Here is a 12,834-nt window from a genome sequence, read left to right as displayed (position 1 = left end):
AGTTCGAGACCAGCCTGACAAACATGGAGAAACCCTGTCTCTACTAAAAGTACAAAAAATTAGCCGAGCATGGTGGCACATGCCTGTAATCCCAGCTACTCGGGAGGCTGAAGTAGGAGAGTCGCTTGAACCCGGGAGGTGGAGGTTGCAGTGAGCCAAGATTGTGCCATTGCACTCCAGCCTGGGCAACAACAGCAAAACTCTGTCTCAAACAAACAAACAAACAAAAACCATCAATTTTTCCTATAGTGCAAACAGCAGCACCCTTAGCTCCTCTTTTAGGGCACATATCCTCGTCATGGACAGAATGTTTGTGTCCCCTTCAAAATCACATGTTCAGGCCCTAATTCCCTGTGTGGCTATATTAGGTAAGGGGGGCCTCTGAGGAAGTGATTGAGGTTAATATGACCATAAGGATGGCTTCATAAGAAGAGACACCAGAGAGTTTGCTAACTCGCTCCCTTGAGCATATATACCAAGGAAGGCCATGTGAGGACACAGCAAGAAGGCAGCTAGCTGTCTGCAAGCCAGGAAGACAGCTCTCACTAGAAACTAAATCAGCCAGAACCTTGATCTGGGACTTCTAGCTTCTAGAACTCTGAGAAAATTAATTTCTGCCAATTAAGCCATCCAGTGTGTGGTATTTTGCTCTGGCAGCTGGAGCTGACTGATACAGTCCTGAAGTTCTTTCAGAAGTATATCCCAAAGTTCCTCAAGTCCCAGAATGCTACTGTCTGTGTGGAGCAAGATCAACTCATTCTCATGGAGATAACCAGGCTGTCATCCCTAGAAATTGTAAAAGCTACATAGAATTATAATTACCTTTTGCAGTGTGTGTGTGTTTGTGTGTGTGTGTGTGTGTGTGTGTGTGTGTGTACTTGTAGAGACAGGATTCTTGCTATGTTGTCCAGACTGGTCTCGAACTCATGGACTTAAGTGATCCTCCCACCCCAGCCTCCCAAAGTGCTAGGATTACAGGCATGAGCCACTAAACCCAGCCTATTTTTCTTTTATTTAATATATACTGCACATTAATTAACCCTATACAATTTATTCTTATAGCCTATAATTTAATTTACTGTGTTATTATATTTTTGTTATTTTTTTTTATTTGAGAAGGGAGTCTCACTATGTTGCCTGAGATGGTCTTGAACTTCTGGGCTCAAGCAATTTTCCTGCCACAGCCTCCGAAGTAGCTGAGATCATGGTCACGTGCCGCTGCACCTGGCTAATTTACTCTGTGATTTTTATTTTATTTTTAGCAATTTAAGAGAACTTTGAGCTGTGACCTAAAATTGTTTGTTTGTTTGTTTGTTTGTTTGTTTTTAAATAAAGAAGAGAGGCCGGGCATGGTGATTCATGCCTATAATCCCAGCACTTTCGGAGGCTAAGGTGGGTGGATCTCTTGAGCCCAGGAGTTTGAGATCAGCCTGGGCAACATGGGGAAACCCCATCTCTACTAAAAATATAAAAATTAGCCAGGCATGGTGATACGAGCCAGTAGTCCAAGTTACTCAGGAGGCTGAAGAGAGAGGATCACTGGAGGCTGGGAGATAGAGGTTGCAGTGAGTCAGGATCACACCAATGCACTCCAGCCTGGGTGATAGAACAAGACCCTGTCTCAAAAAAAGAAAAAGACAGAAAACTGTATAATAGGTATATATACACAGAGTCAAGATTTAACACCATCATTTTACCATATTTTCTTTCTTTTCATTTAAGAAATAAAACCTTTCCAATATCATATATAAGCATGCTACTGATTTTATTTAATGATCTAGTACCCAGAAGCACTAGAAAGTTGTTGAACATCCTGTTTGTTATAATGACAATTCTGTTGCCTCCTTTTAATTTTGTAAATTTCCTTTGGGCTTTTCCTATTGCCAAATCTAAGGCTTCCAGTACAATGTTCACTGGAAAGCATTAAGGGCAGTCATCTTTGTCCTGTACTTGCCTTCAAAGAAAATGTTTCTACTGTTTCACCACTCCTAATGATGTTTGTTGCAGTTTACTGGATACCTATTTCAATTATTAACTAATTTTTTTTTTAATGTAAACCACTTAAGTAGTTCAAACAGGAAAGTTAGCATAGGGAACTAATTACAAAATTATTGAAAAGGCGAAGGAGCAAAAATGTGAAAAATGATGTTACTCCAAGCCCAGGAAGGCTGTGCTTCCTAGCAGCTACAGCACAGCTATTTCTGCTGATGGAGGCTGCTGCTGCTGGAGCCAGCCGAGGAAGAAAACAAATGACTTCGCTCCCTTTGCCACCTTTTAAATCCCCACTATTGTCTCCTACTGGCAGAATTGAACCAAACCACAGCAAGGGAACATGGGAAATGTAGTTGTCAGCCTTCCAGCTCTCCGGAGATAGAGAACACAAAACGCAAATGCAGGAAAGAAACCAAAGCTAAAAGTCAAATAAATTTCACAATATTCTGCTTCACAACAGGGAGTTCCTTTCTATTCATAGTCTTCCAAGGAAGGAATTGTTTGTGTGCTTTTTCTGCAGCTACTGAGACGATAATATAGCTTTGCTTTTTAACTCTTAACGATCATAATGAATTATAGTAAGGATTTTCTCGTCGTTAAACCTGTTTTGCATTTCTACTATAAAGCCTACTTTATCATGATAGATACATCTATAAACATATATACACACACGTGTATATATGTTTTCTATATGTGTATTTATATGCTTGATTTTATTTCCTAACATTTTGTTTAGGGATTTTACATATATGTTTATCAGAAATATTGACCTTTAGTTTTTCTTTCTTCATACTGTCTTTGTGTAATTTTGTATCAGAGTTATGACAGTTATACCAGTTTGTGTCTTATCCCTCCTTTTTAATTCTCTGGAAGATTAACTGTTATTTGAAGTTTGGCTTTTTAAAAATCCCTTATAAAACACTAAACCTAGTACTTTAAATGAGGATTTGTTTTAGATTAATGACTGTATTTTCATTCATATTTTTCTTTTTGAATCCGTTTCTGGAATTAATATTTTTCTAGAATATTATCTTTTTTTAAAGATTTTCAAATTCAATGGCATAAAGCTATTAAAAGTATTTTAAAATAATGTTTAATATCCCAACTCTATCAGTTCATTTTTGTTGCATAACAAACCATGCAAAAACAACAAAAAACATGTATTGTTTGTTATGATTCTGTGAATTGGCTGAATGGCTTCTTTCGGTCTGGGCCAGTTTGGCTGGGACTGAATGGTCTAATCTAACATGACCTTCCTCAGCTCTCTGGTGGTTGGCTGGCTGGTTAATCTAGAGAGGGCTGTCTGAAACTACCTTGTCTTTTATTTATGAGTTTAATCAGTTCACATTCATTGTGATCTCTGATGTATTTGAATTTATTACCACCAGTCTTCCAGTATTACTCTTGCTTTTTGTTTCTTCCTTTTTGCTTATTGTTGAAATCATTAACTTTTCTTTACCCTTCCTGTATTTTAGAATTACTATACATTTTGCTTTTTCTTTTTTTCTTTCTTTCTTTCTTTCTCTTTTGTTTTTTTGGAGATGAAGTCTCGCTGTGTTACCTAGTCTGGAGTGCAGTGGGGTGATCTTGGCTCACTGCAACTTCCGCCTCCCACCTCCGCCTCCCAGGTTCAAGCTATTCTCCTGCCTCAGCCTCCCTAGTAGCTGGGATTACAGGCACAGGCCACAATGCCTTTTGTATTTTAAGGAGAGACACGGTTTCACTGTGTTGGCTATGCGGGTTTCAAACTTCTGACTTCAAGTGATCCATCCACCTTGGCCTCCCAAAGTGCTGGGATTACAGGTGTGAGTCACCATGCCTGGCCTAGAATTATTATACATTCGATACCTATTCTTTTCTTTTTAGAGTCTCGTTCTGTCAACAGGCTGGAGTACAGTGGCAAAATTCCAGCTCACTACAGCCTCTGCCTCCCGGGTTCAAGCGATTCTCCTGCCTCAGTCTCCCGAGTAGCTGGGACTACAGGTGTGCGCCACCATGCCCAGCTAATTTTTGTATTTTTAGTAGAAACAGGGTTTCACCATGTTAGCCAGGATGGTCTCGATCTCCTGACCTCATGATCCACCTGCCTTGGCCTCCCAAAGTGCTGGGATTACAGTCATGAGCCACTGTGCCTGGCTGATACCTATTCTTTTTTTTTTTTTTTGAGACAAGGTCTGACTCCAGTAGCCCAAGCTGGAGTGCAGTGGCTTGATCCTCCCACCTCAGCCTCCCTTGTAGCTGGGACTACAGGCATGTACCACCAAGTCCTGCTAATTTTTGTATTTTTTGTAGAGACGAGGTTTCACCATGTTGCCCAGGCTGATCTTTAACTCCTGAGCTCAAGTGATCTGCCCATGTCAGCCTCCCAAAGTGCTAGGATTACAGGTGTCCCAGTTACGTGGCTACTTGAGAGGCTGAGGCAGGAGAATTGCTTGAACCTGGGAGATGGAGGTTGCAGTGAGCAGAGATTGTGCCACTGCACTCCAGCCTGGGCAACAGGAGAAAAACTCCATCTCAAAAAAATAAAAATAAAAATAAAATGTTATCCTGTCTTTAAAATAGCTCAAGTTTAAAATGTGTCTACCCTCTTTTTGACTAATTCTCACCACACTTTTTCTGCCTAATTCCCATCATCCTCCATATTATTGTTCTCTGATATTTTAATTTATTTTTAAATATTTTATGTTTTGACTAGGCTGCGTACAGTAAAAAGAAAAAGAAAAAAAATGTTTGAAAGCTCCAAAAAGGTATACAGTGGAAAGGCTTCTTCCTATCTCTGTCTCTTGCTTCCAAGATCACCTTCTCAGAGGCAACCATTAGTACCAGCTTCCTGAATATCCCACCAAAAGTAACATATGCATATACAAACACATATGGGTCTGTATATATTTTTTCCTTTCTCGTATAAGGGATACCATAAGACCCACACTGTTCTACATGTTGTTTTTTTTCATCTAAAAATATTTCTTGGAGATTATTTCCTATCAGTACATATGAGCTATAATTCTTTATAATTTATATAAATATTTATGATCATATAATGGTTTTAAAATTCTTAAAATGACCACTGTATACATGTAGCATAATATATTTAATCAATCACCTACTATGTATATTTGTGTTGTTTAATGTCCTTGCTACTAAAAACAAATTTTTTCTGAGAACGAGTCTCATTGTGTCACCCAGGCTGGAGTGTAGTAGTACAATATTGGCTCACTGCAACCTCTGCCTCCAGGTTTAAGCAATTCTCCCACTTCAGCCTCCCAAGTAGCTGGATTACAGGCATGCACCACCACATCCAGCTAATTTTGTATTTTTAGTAGAGATGGGGTTTCACCATGTTGGCCAGGGCTGGTCTTGAACTCCTGACCTCAGGTGATCCCCCACCACTCCTCGGCCTCCCAAAGTGCTTGGATTACAGGTGTGAGCTGCTGGGCCTGGCCTAAAAGCAATATTGTAGTGAATATATTTGTATAGACCTCATTCTGCACAATGTATATAGCGTATTTGTAGTATAAATTCCTTAAAGGGCATGCATCAAGGGGCATGTATGTTTTAATTTCAATCAATTCTTCTCCAAATTTCTTTCATTATCTTCCTATAGCCTGCCTCATTAAAACTTTCCATGTACCTCTCTCCATACTTTTTCTGCTTTTATTAGTGGATGTTGTTACTCAGGGCAACCTTGGAAGCCACATGTTGAAGAGGACAGAGTCACCATCAACTAAGTCCCTACATGACTTCATGAATCAGACCTCCATCCCCACCTCTTCCTCTTCCTGTACCTGCTTCTAACACTAGGAAATCCTGCATTGGATTATTATATGTGCAAAAAGAAAAAAAAATTCTGTTGTATTATGTAAATGAACTGATGGAGTTTATTTAATGCAGCAACTAGCATTTCTCTATCTAGTCACCTTACAAAATCACTAAATTTTTAGAAGTAATTTTTAAAAAAAGATTTATCTCTATCCTCACCAATGATTAGAAACATTTGTTGTTTGCAAATCAGATAGGTAAAGAATTCATCTTACTTAAGTTTTAAGTTGCATTTCTTTTATTAGGATTTTCTGGATAAACAGAATCAATAGGAGATAGATAGATAGATAGATAGATAGATAGATAGATAGATAGACAGATAAAGAGAAGATTTGTTATGGGAAGGGGCTCGTGCAATAATTAAGGAAGCCAAAAATGTATTGCTGTCTGCAAGCTAGAGAACCAGAAAAGCTGGTGGTCCGATGTCCAAGGGCAGCGGAAAAAATAATTTCTTTCCTCTACCTTTTCGTTCCAATAGGGCCCTCAGCAGATTACATGCTTGGTGAAAGCAGATATTCTTTACTCAGTTTACGATTCAAATGCTAATCTCATCTAGAAATACTCTCTCTCACAGACACATCCAGAAATAATTTTTTTTTTTTTGAGACAGAGTCCCACTCTGTCATTCAGGCTGGAGTGCAATGGCATGGTCTAGACTAACTGCAACATCTGCCTCCCGGGTTCAAGCTATTCTCCCACCTCAGCCTCCTGAGTAGCTGGCTAAATTTTGTATTTTTAGTAGAGACGGGGTTTCACTATGTTGGTCAGGCAGGTCTCAAGCTCCTGACCTGCTGATCCGCCCACCTCACCCTTCCAAAGTGCTGGGATTACAGGCATGAGCCACCATGCCCGGTGGCATCCAGAAATAATTTTACCAGCTATCTGGCATCCCTTAGGCCATTCACGTTAACACATACAATTAACCATCACACTTATTATGACATAAGTCAAAAACCTTCTTTATATATGTTCATATATTAAGAACCATTGGTTTTTCCTTCTTTGTGAACTGTCACTTCACATCCTATGTCCCTTCATTTATAGAATTGTTAGCTTTTTTCTTATGATTATCATATGAATTGCAAGTATTTTTTCTCAGATTGTCATTTGTCTTTTAACTTTGTTTATGGGTCTGTTTGGCTTTTTTCCCTGCAGGAATTTTTGCATAATTTTATGTGTAATAAGTTTAATAATACCTTCTATAAGTTTCTATATTTTTTTGTCAGATTTAGAAAGGTCTTCATCACTTCACGATTTTTAATAAATATTTTTCCATATTTTCTTGCAACATTTTTATAGTTTAAGTTTTTACATTTAAATCTTTGATCCACTTAGATTTTATTTTCTTGTGGGGTTTGAAGTTGATAGAGATTAAATTTACTTCTTTTTTTTAAAAAAAAAAAAAAACAAGGTCTCACTCTGTTGCCCAGACTGGAGTGCAATGGCATGATCTCAGCTCACTGTACCCTCTGCCTCCCGGGTTCAAGCAATTCTCGTGCCTGAGCCTCCCAAGTAGCTGGGACTACAGGCATGTACCACCACAGCCAGCTAAGTTTTGTATTTTTTTTTATTGCATTTTAGGTTTGGGGTACATGTGAAGAACATGCAAGATTGTTGCATAGGTATACACGTGGCAGTGTGATTTGCTGCCTTCCTCCCCCTCACCTATATCTGGCATGTCTCCCCATGCCATCCCACCCCCAACTCCCCACCAACCGCTGTCCCTCCCCTATTTCCTCCCAACAGACCCCAGTGTGTAGTGCTCCCCTCCCTATGTCCATGTGTTCTCATTGTTCAACACCCGCCTATGAGTGAGAACATGCGGTGTTTGATTTTCTGCTCCTGTGTCAGTTTGCTGAGAATGATGACTTCCAGGTTCATCCATGTCCCTACAAAGGACACGAACTCATCGTTTTTGATGGCAGTTTTGTATTTTTAGTATAGATGGTTTCATCATGTTGCCCAGGCTGGTCTTGAACTCCTGTCCTCAAGTTATCCGCTGCCTCAGCCTCTCAAAGTGCTGAGATTACAGGCGTGAGCCACCGAGCCTGGTCAATTAAATTTACTTCTTTCCCTAATAGCTATCAGTTGTTTTAAGGTACCAATTGCTTAATCTGTTTTCCACAAGACTTAAGTCTGATCTTTATTATATACTAAATATATGTTACAACAATTTCTGTACTTTCTATTGTTACACTGATTTGTCTGTTTTTCTGCCCACCAGTACCACATTACCCTAATTATCTTTGTAAAATGTTTTAATGTCTTACAGACAGAGTTCCCATACATTACTCTTCTATTTCACAGTTTTCCCCAACTATTCTGGCTTATTTTTCCACATAAACTATTTTTTTTTTTTTTTTTTGAGACGGAGTTTCACTCATGTTACCCAGGCTGGAGTGCAATGGCATGATCTCGGCTCACCGCAACCTCCGCCTCCTGGGTTCAGGCAATTCTCCTGCCTCAGCCTCCTGAGTAGCTGGGAGTACAGGCACGCACCACCATGCCCAGCTAATTTTTTGTATTTTTAGTAGAGACGCGGTTTCACCATGTTGACCAGGATGGTCTCGATCTCTTGACCTCATGATCCACCCGCCTCGGCCTCCCAAAGTGCTGGGATTACAGGCTTGAGCCACCGCGTCCGGCCTTCCACGTAAACTTTAAAATAAGCTCATCTAGTTCTCAAAAAATAAAACAGTTTGCCAGAGACAGCAGGAATCACCTCATTTAAAACCAAATTTAGTCATTTTATTGTTTTTTGTTAGGTCAATATTTTAAAATCCTTTGATCATCATTGTTTTTTGCATCCTACTCTTCCTTAGTTAATTTCTCTTTCCATTAAGAAAGTTCTTTCTGAAAAAGTCTAAGATGGAGAATGTCTCAATCAGCTTGTCTGAAATCTTTTTACTTCTCTTTCACTCTTAGGATAGTTTCACTTGACATAGAATTCTATTCTGATAGTTTTTGTTTCCTTCATCACCTTGGCATAATTATTCTTTGTTTTCTAATTTCTATAGTTGCTACTGATGTATCTGTTGTCAGTGAAACTGTTTTTCCAGGTTGCATTTCTGATTTTCCTTTATATCTGAGGTATTTTGTAATGTCCATCTTTTTTCAAGGTTGCCTTAAGAGTTTTTCTTTTTCAGGGATTTTCTAGTATCATTGTGATGTGTTTGGAAATACATACATCATATTTATTTTGTGTTTATTTATTTGTATGTATTTATTTTTGAGACAGGGTCTCTCACTCTGTCGCCAAGTTGGAGTGCAGTGACGAGCATAGCTTACTGCAGCCTCAAATACCTGGGCTCAGGCAAGCTTCCTGCTCAGCCTCCTGAATAGCTAGGACGATATAGGACTATAGGCACACACCACCATGGCCCAGCTAACATTTTTGTTTTTTGTAGACACGGAATCTCACTATATTGCCCAAACTCCTGGCCTCAAGCAATAATCCTCCGGCCTTGGCTTCCCAAAGCACTGGAATTACAGGTGTGAGTCACTGCATGTGGCCTTATTTTATTTTTATTTATTCTTTTCCAGCCTCAGTGTGCTTCTCTATTTGTGAATTTACTTCTTTTATAATCTTTGGAATATTATCAGCCATTATGTTATACATAGGCTCTCCTGCATTCTCACTATTCTTTCTGAACCTACTATCAGGCATATATTGAGCCTATCAGTTTATTCTTCATGTCTCATAACCTCTCAATCATATTTTTCATCCTTTTATCACTGCATGGTTCATTCTAATTTTCTCAGGGATAAGGGGCAAGGAGAGGGAGAGCATTAGGACAAATACCTAATGCATGTGGGGATTAAAATCTAGATGACAGATTGATAGATGCAGCAAACTACCATGGCACATATATACCTATGTAAGAAACCTGCACATTCTGCACACGTATCCCGGAACTTAAAGTAAAAAAAAAAAAAAAACAGGTGTGGGCTACGCGGGGTTACCGGATCCGTCGGAAATGAAGTGGAGGAGACACTGAAGCGACTTCAGAGCCAGAAGGGAGTGCAGGGAATCATCGTGGTGAACACAGAAGGCATTCCCATCAAGAGCACCATGGACAACCCCACCACCACCCAGTATGCCAGCCTCATGCACAGCTTCATCCTGAAGGCACGGAGCACCGTGCGTGAAATAGACCCCCAGAACGATCTCACCTTCCTTCGAATTCGCTCCAAGAAAAATGAGATTATGGTTGCACCAGATAAAGACTATTTCCTGACTGTGATTCAGAATCCAACCGAATAGGCCACTCTCCTGACTCCCTGTGTCATTCCTTAATTTAATGTCCCCCAAGAATGTTAAATGTCAATCATGTTAGCAGACTAGCATGTGACAGTCACCTTGGAGCCCACTTAGACCAATCCAATGACCATGTGTGGGCTGGCGGCTCTTCCTCCCCAACCAAAGGAACCCCTGTGCTGTGCCGGCCTTCCCCAGAGTTCCCGGAGGGCCCTCTCACCTCACTTCCAGGTTTTGGAGCAAGAACTTGCGAGAAGCCTGCACCCAGCTTCCTTCTGACCTTCAGTTCACTTTGTTGCCCTTGGAGAAGGCTGTTTTTCTTTAAGTAAAAATAACCAAAATGCTTAAAAAAAAAAAAAATCTTAAAATAATAATAATAATAATTTTCTCTTTTTTGTCTTCCATTTTACTATTTTTTTCTTCAGGTGTGTATAATCCGTACTGTAATAACAACTAGCTAACAACTAGCTAATTAAATTTTTAATTCAAATAACTTTTTCATTTCTAGAAATTTTGTTTTTCAAAATGAAAAATATCTGTTTTTTTCATATGCATTATCCTATAATTTTGGTTCTTCTCTTTTTTAAATCTTTTTATCTTTAAAAATTATTATTTCACCAGCCGTGGTGGCTCACACCTTTAATCCCAGCATTTTGAGAGGCCGAAGAGGGCAGAGCACCTGAGGTCAGGATTTCAAGACCAGCCTGACCTACATGGTGAAACCCCGTCTCTACTAAATATATAGAATTATCTGGGCATGGTGGCAGTGCCTGTAATCGCACCTACTCAGGAGGCTGAGGCAGGAGAATCACTCGAAACCAGGAGGTGGAGGTTGAAGTGAGCTGAGATGGCGAGCCACTGCATGCCAGCCTGGGCAACAGAGTGAGACTCCATATTAAAAAAATTATTATTATTATTTATTTCAGAACTAGTTTTCAAAAATTCTTTTTAATAACTTAAAAGATAATTATTTTTCAGAAACATTTTCTGGCTGGGTGTGGTGGCTTATGAATGTAATCCCAACTACCCAGAAGGCTAAGGTTGGAGAATCACTTGAGACCCCAATGTCAAGGCTTCAGGGATCTGTGATCGCACCACTGCACTCCAGCCTGGGCAACAGAGCAAGACCCTGTCCCAAAAAAGAAAAAAAAAAAAGAAAAAAAAAACATTTTTCCATAACTCAAGGGTGTGAGGTTGCTTATCCTCCTGTTTATTGTGTTTGGAGGGTCTGTAATCTAATTTTATATGTTTTGTTGTTTTTTTATTGTGTATTTTGAGTGACTTTGCTATGTTTTATTGTGAACTAAGCTAGAGTGTAAAATTCATGTGACCATTGTTGAAAGATCATCCCTATAGAGCAGTTTTGTGTTTGCTTCTGCCAGGCTCCCTAGGTATTTTTCACTGGGGTCCTGCATCAGTTTTAATATTAATGTCTCAGTTTGGACTTCACTCACCATAGGGGTAGGATAAATTAAGATTCTTCATCCAGAAGAGGCTTAACTTTAAGTTTTGGTTTCTCATTTGGGGAAGGGGATCTCTATCCCAGAATCCGGGTCAGAGCTAGCTTCCTTGACTCTGATTTGCCAGTTTTTCTATCCTATTATTTAGAGGAGAACTCCTTCATTAGATCATTGCTTTCTTTTTTTTGTTTGTTTGTTCGTTTATTTATATTTTATTGTATTTTAGGTTCTGGGATACATGTGAAGAACATGCAGGATGGTTGCATAGGTACATATATAGCAATGTGGCTTACTGCCTCCATCCCCATCACCTGTATCTGGCATATTTCCCCATGTTATCCCTCCCCAACTCCCTATGCCCAACTGTCCCTATGCCAGCTCCTCCCCAACAGACCTCAGTGTGTGATGCTCCCCTCCCTGTGTCCAGGTGTTCTCATTGTTCAACACCCACCTATGAGTGAGAACATGGCGGTGTTTGATTTTCTGTTCTTGTGTCAGTTTGCTGAGAACAATAGTTTCCAGGTTCATTCATGTCCCTACAAAGGGCACAAACTCATCGTTTTTTATGGCTGCATAGTATTCCATGGTGTATATGTACCACATTTTCCCTGTCCAGTCTATCATTGATGGGCATTTGGGTTGGTTCCAAGTCTTTGCTATTGTAAACAGTGCCGCAGTGAACATACGTGTGCATGTGTCTTTATAACAGAATGATTTATAGTCCTTTGGATATATACCCACTAATGGGATTGCTGGGTCAAATGGAATTTCTATATCTAGGTCCTTGAGGAATTGCCACACTGTCTTCCACAGTGGTTGAACTAACTGACACTCCCACCAACAATGTAAAAGTGTTCCTGTTTCTCCACATCCTCTCCAGCATCTGTTGCCTCCAGATTTTTTAATGATTGCCATTCTAACTGGCGTAAGATGGTATCTCAATGTAGTTTTGATTTACATTCTCTAATGACCAGTGAGGATGAGCATTTTTTCATGTTTTTTGGCCTCATGTATGTCTTCTTTTGAAAAATGTCTGTTCATATCCTTCACCCACTTTTGAATGGGTTTGTTTGTTTTTTTCTTGTAAACTGTTTTAGTTCTTTGTAAATTCTGGATATAAGTCCTTTGTCAGATGGGTAGATTGCAAAAACTTTTTCCCATTTTATTGGTTGTCAGTTCACTCTAATGATTGTTTCTTTTGCTGTGCAGAATCTCTGGAATTTAATTAGATCCCATTTGTCTATTTTGGCTTTTGTTGCCAATGCTTTTGGTGTTTTAGTCATGAAGTCCTTGCCTATGCCTACG

General features: G+C 39.5%; 1 pseudogene across 1 annotated transcript; it reads left to right on the top strand.

Annotated features, from left to right (window-relative positions):
- The first annotated feature begins 9,758 nt into the window (after nt 1-9,758).
- LOC116538360 lies at nt 9,759-10,414 on the top strand (annotated as a pseudogene). The gene has a single exon (XR_004263626.1). The product of XR_004263626.1 is annotated as a dynein light chain roadblock-type 1 pseudogene (transcript).
- Nucleotides 10,415-12,834: the final 2,420 nt, after the last annotated feature.

The sequence above is a fragment of the Sapajus apella genome, unplaced genomic scaffold, assembly GCF_009761245.1.
Source record: "Sapajus apella isolate SASKATOON/1434 unplaced genomic scaffold, GSC_monkey_1.0 scaffold1, whole genome shotgun sequence".
Taxonomy (NCBI): domain Eukaryota; kingdom Metazoa; phylum Chordata; class Mammalia; order Primates; family Cebidae; genus Sapajus; species Sapajus apella.
Note: the sequence above shows the minus strand (reverse complement) of the source record. Positions and strands in the feature narration are given on the sequence as shown.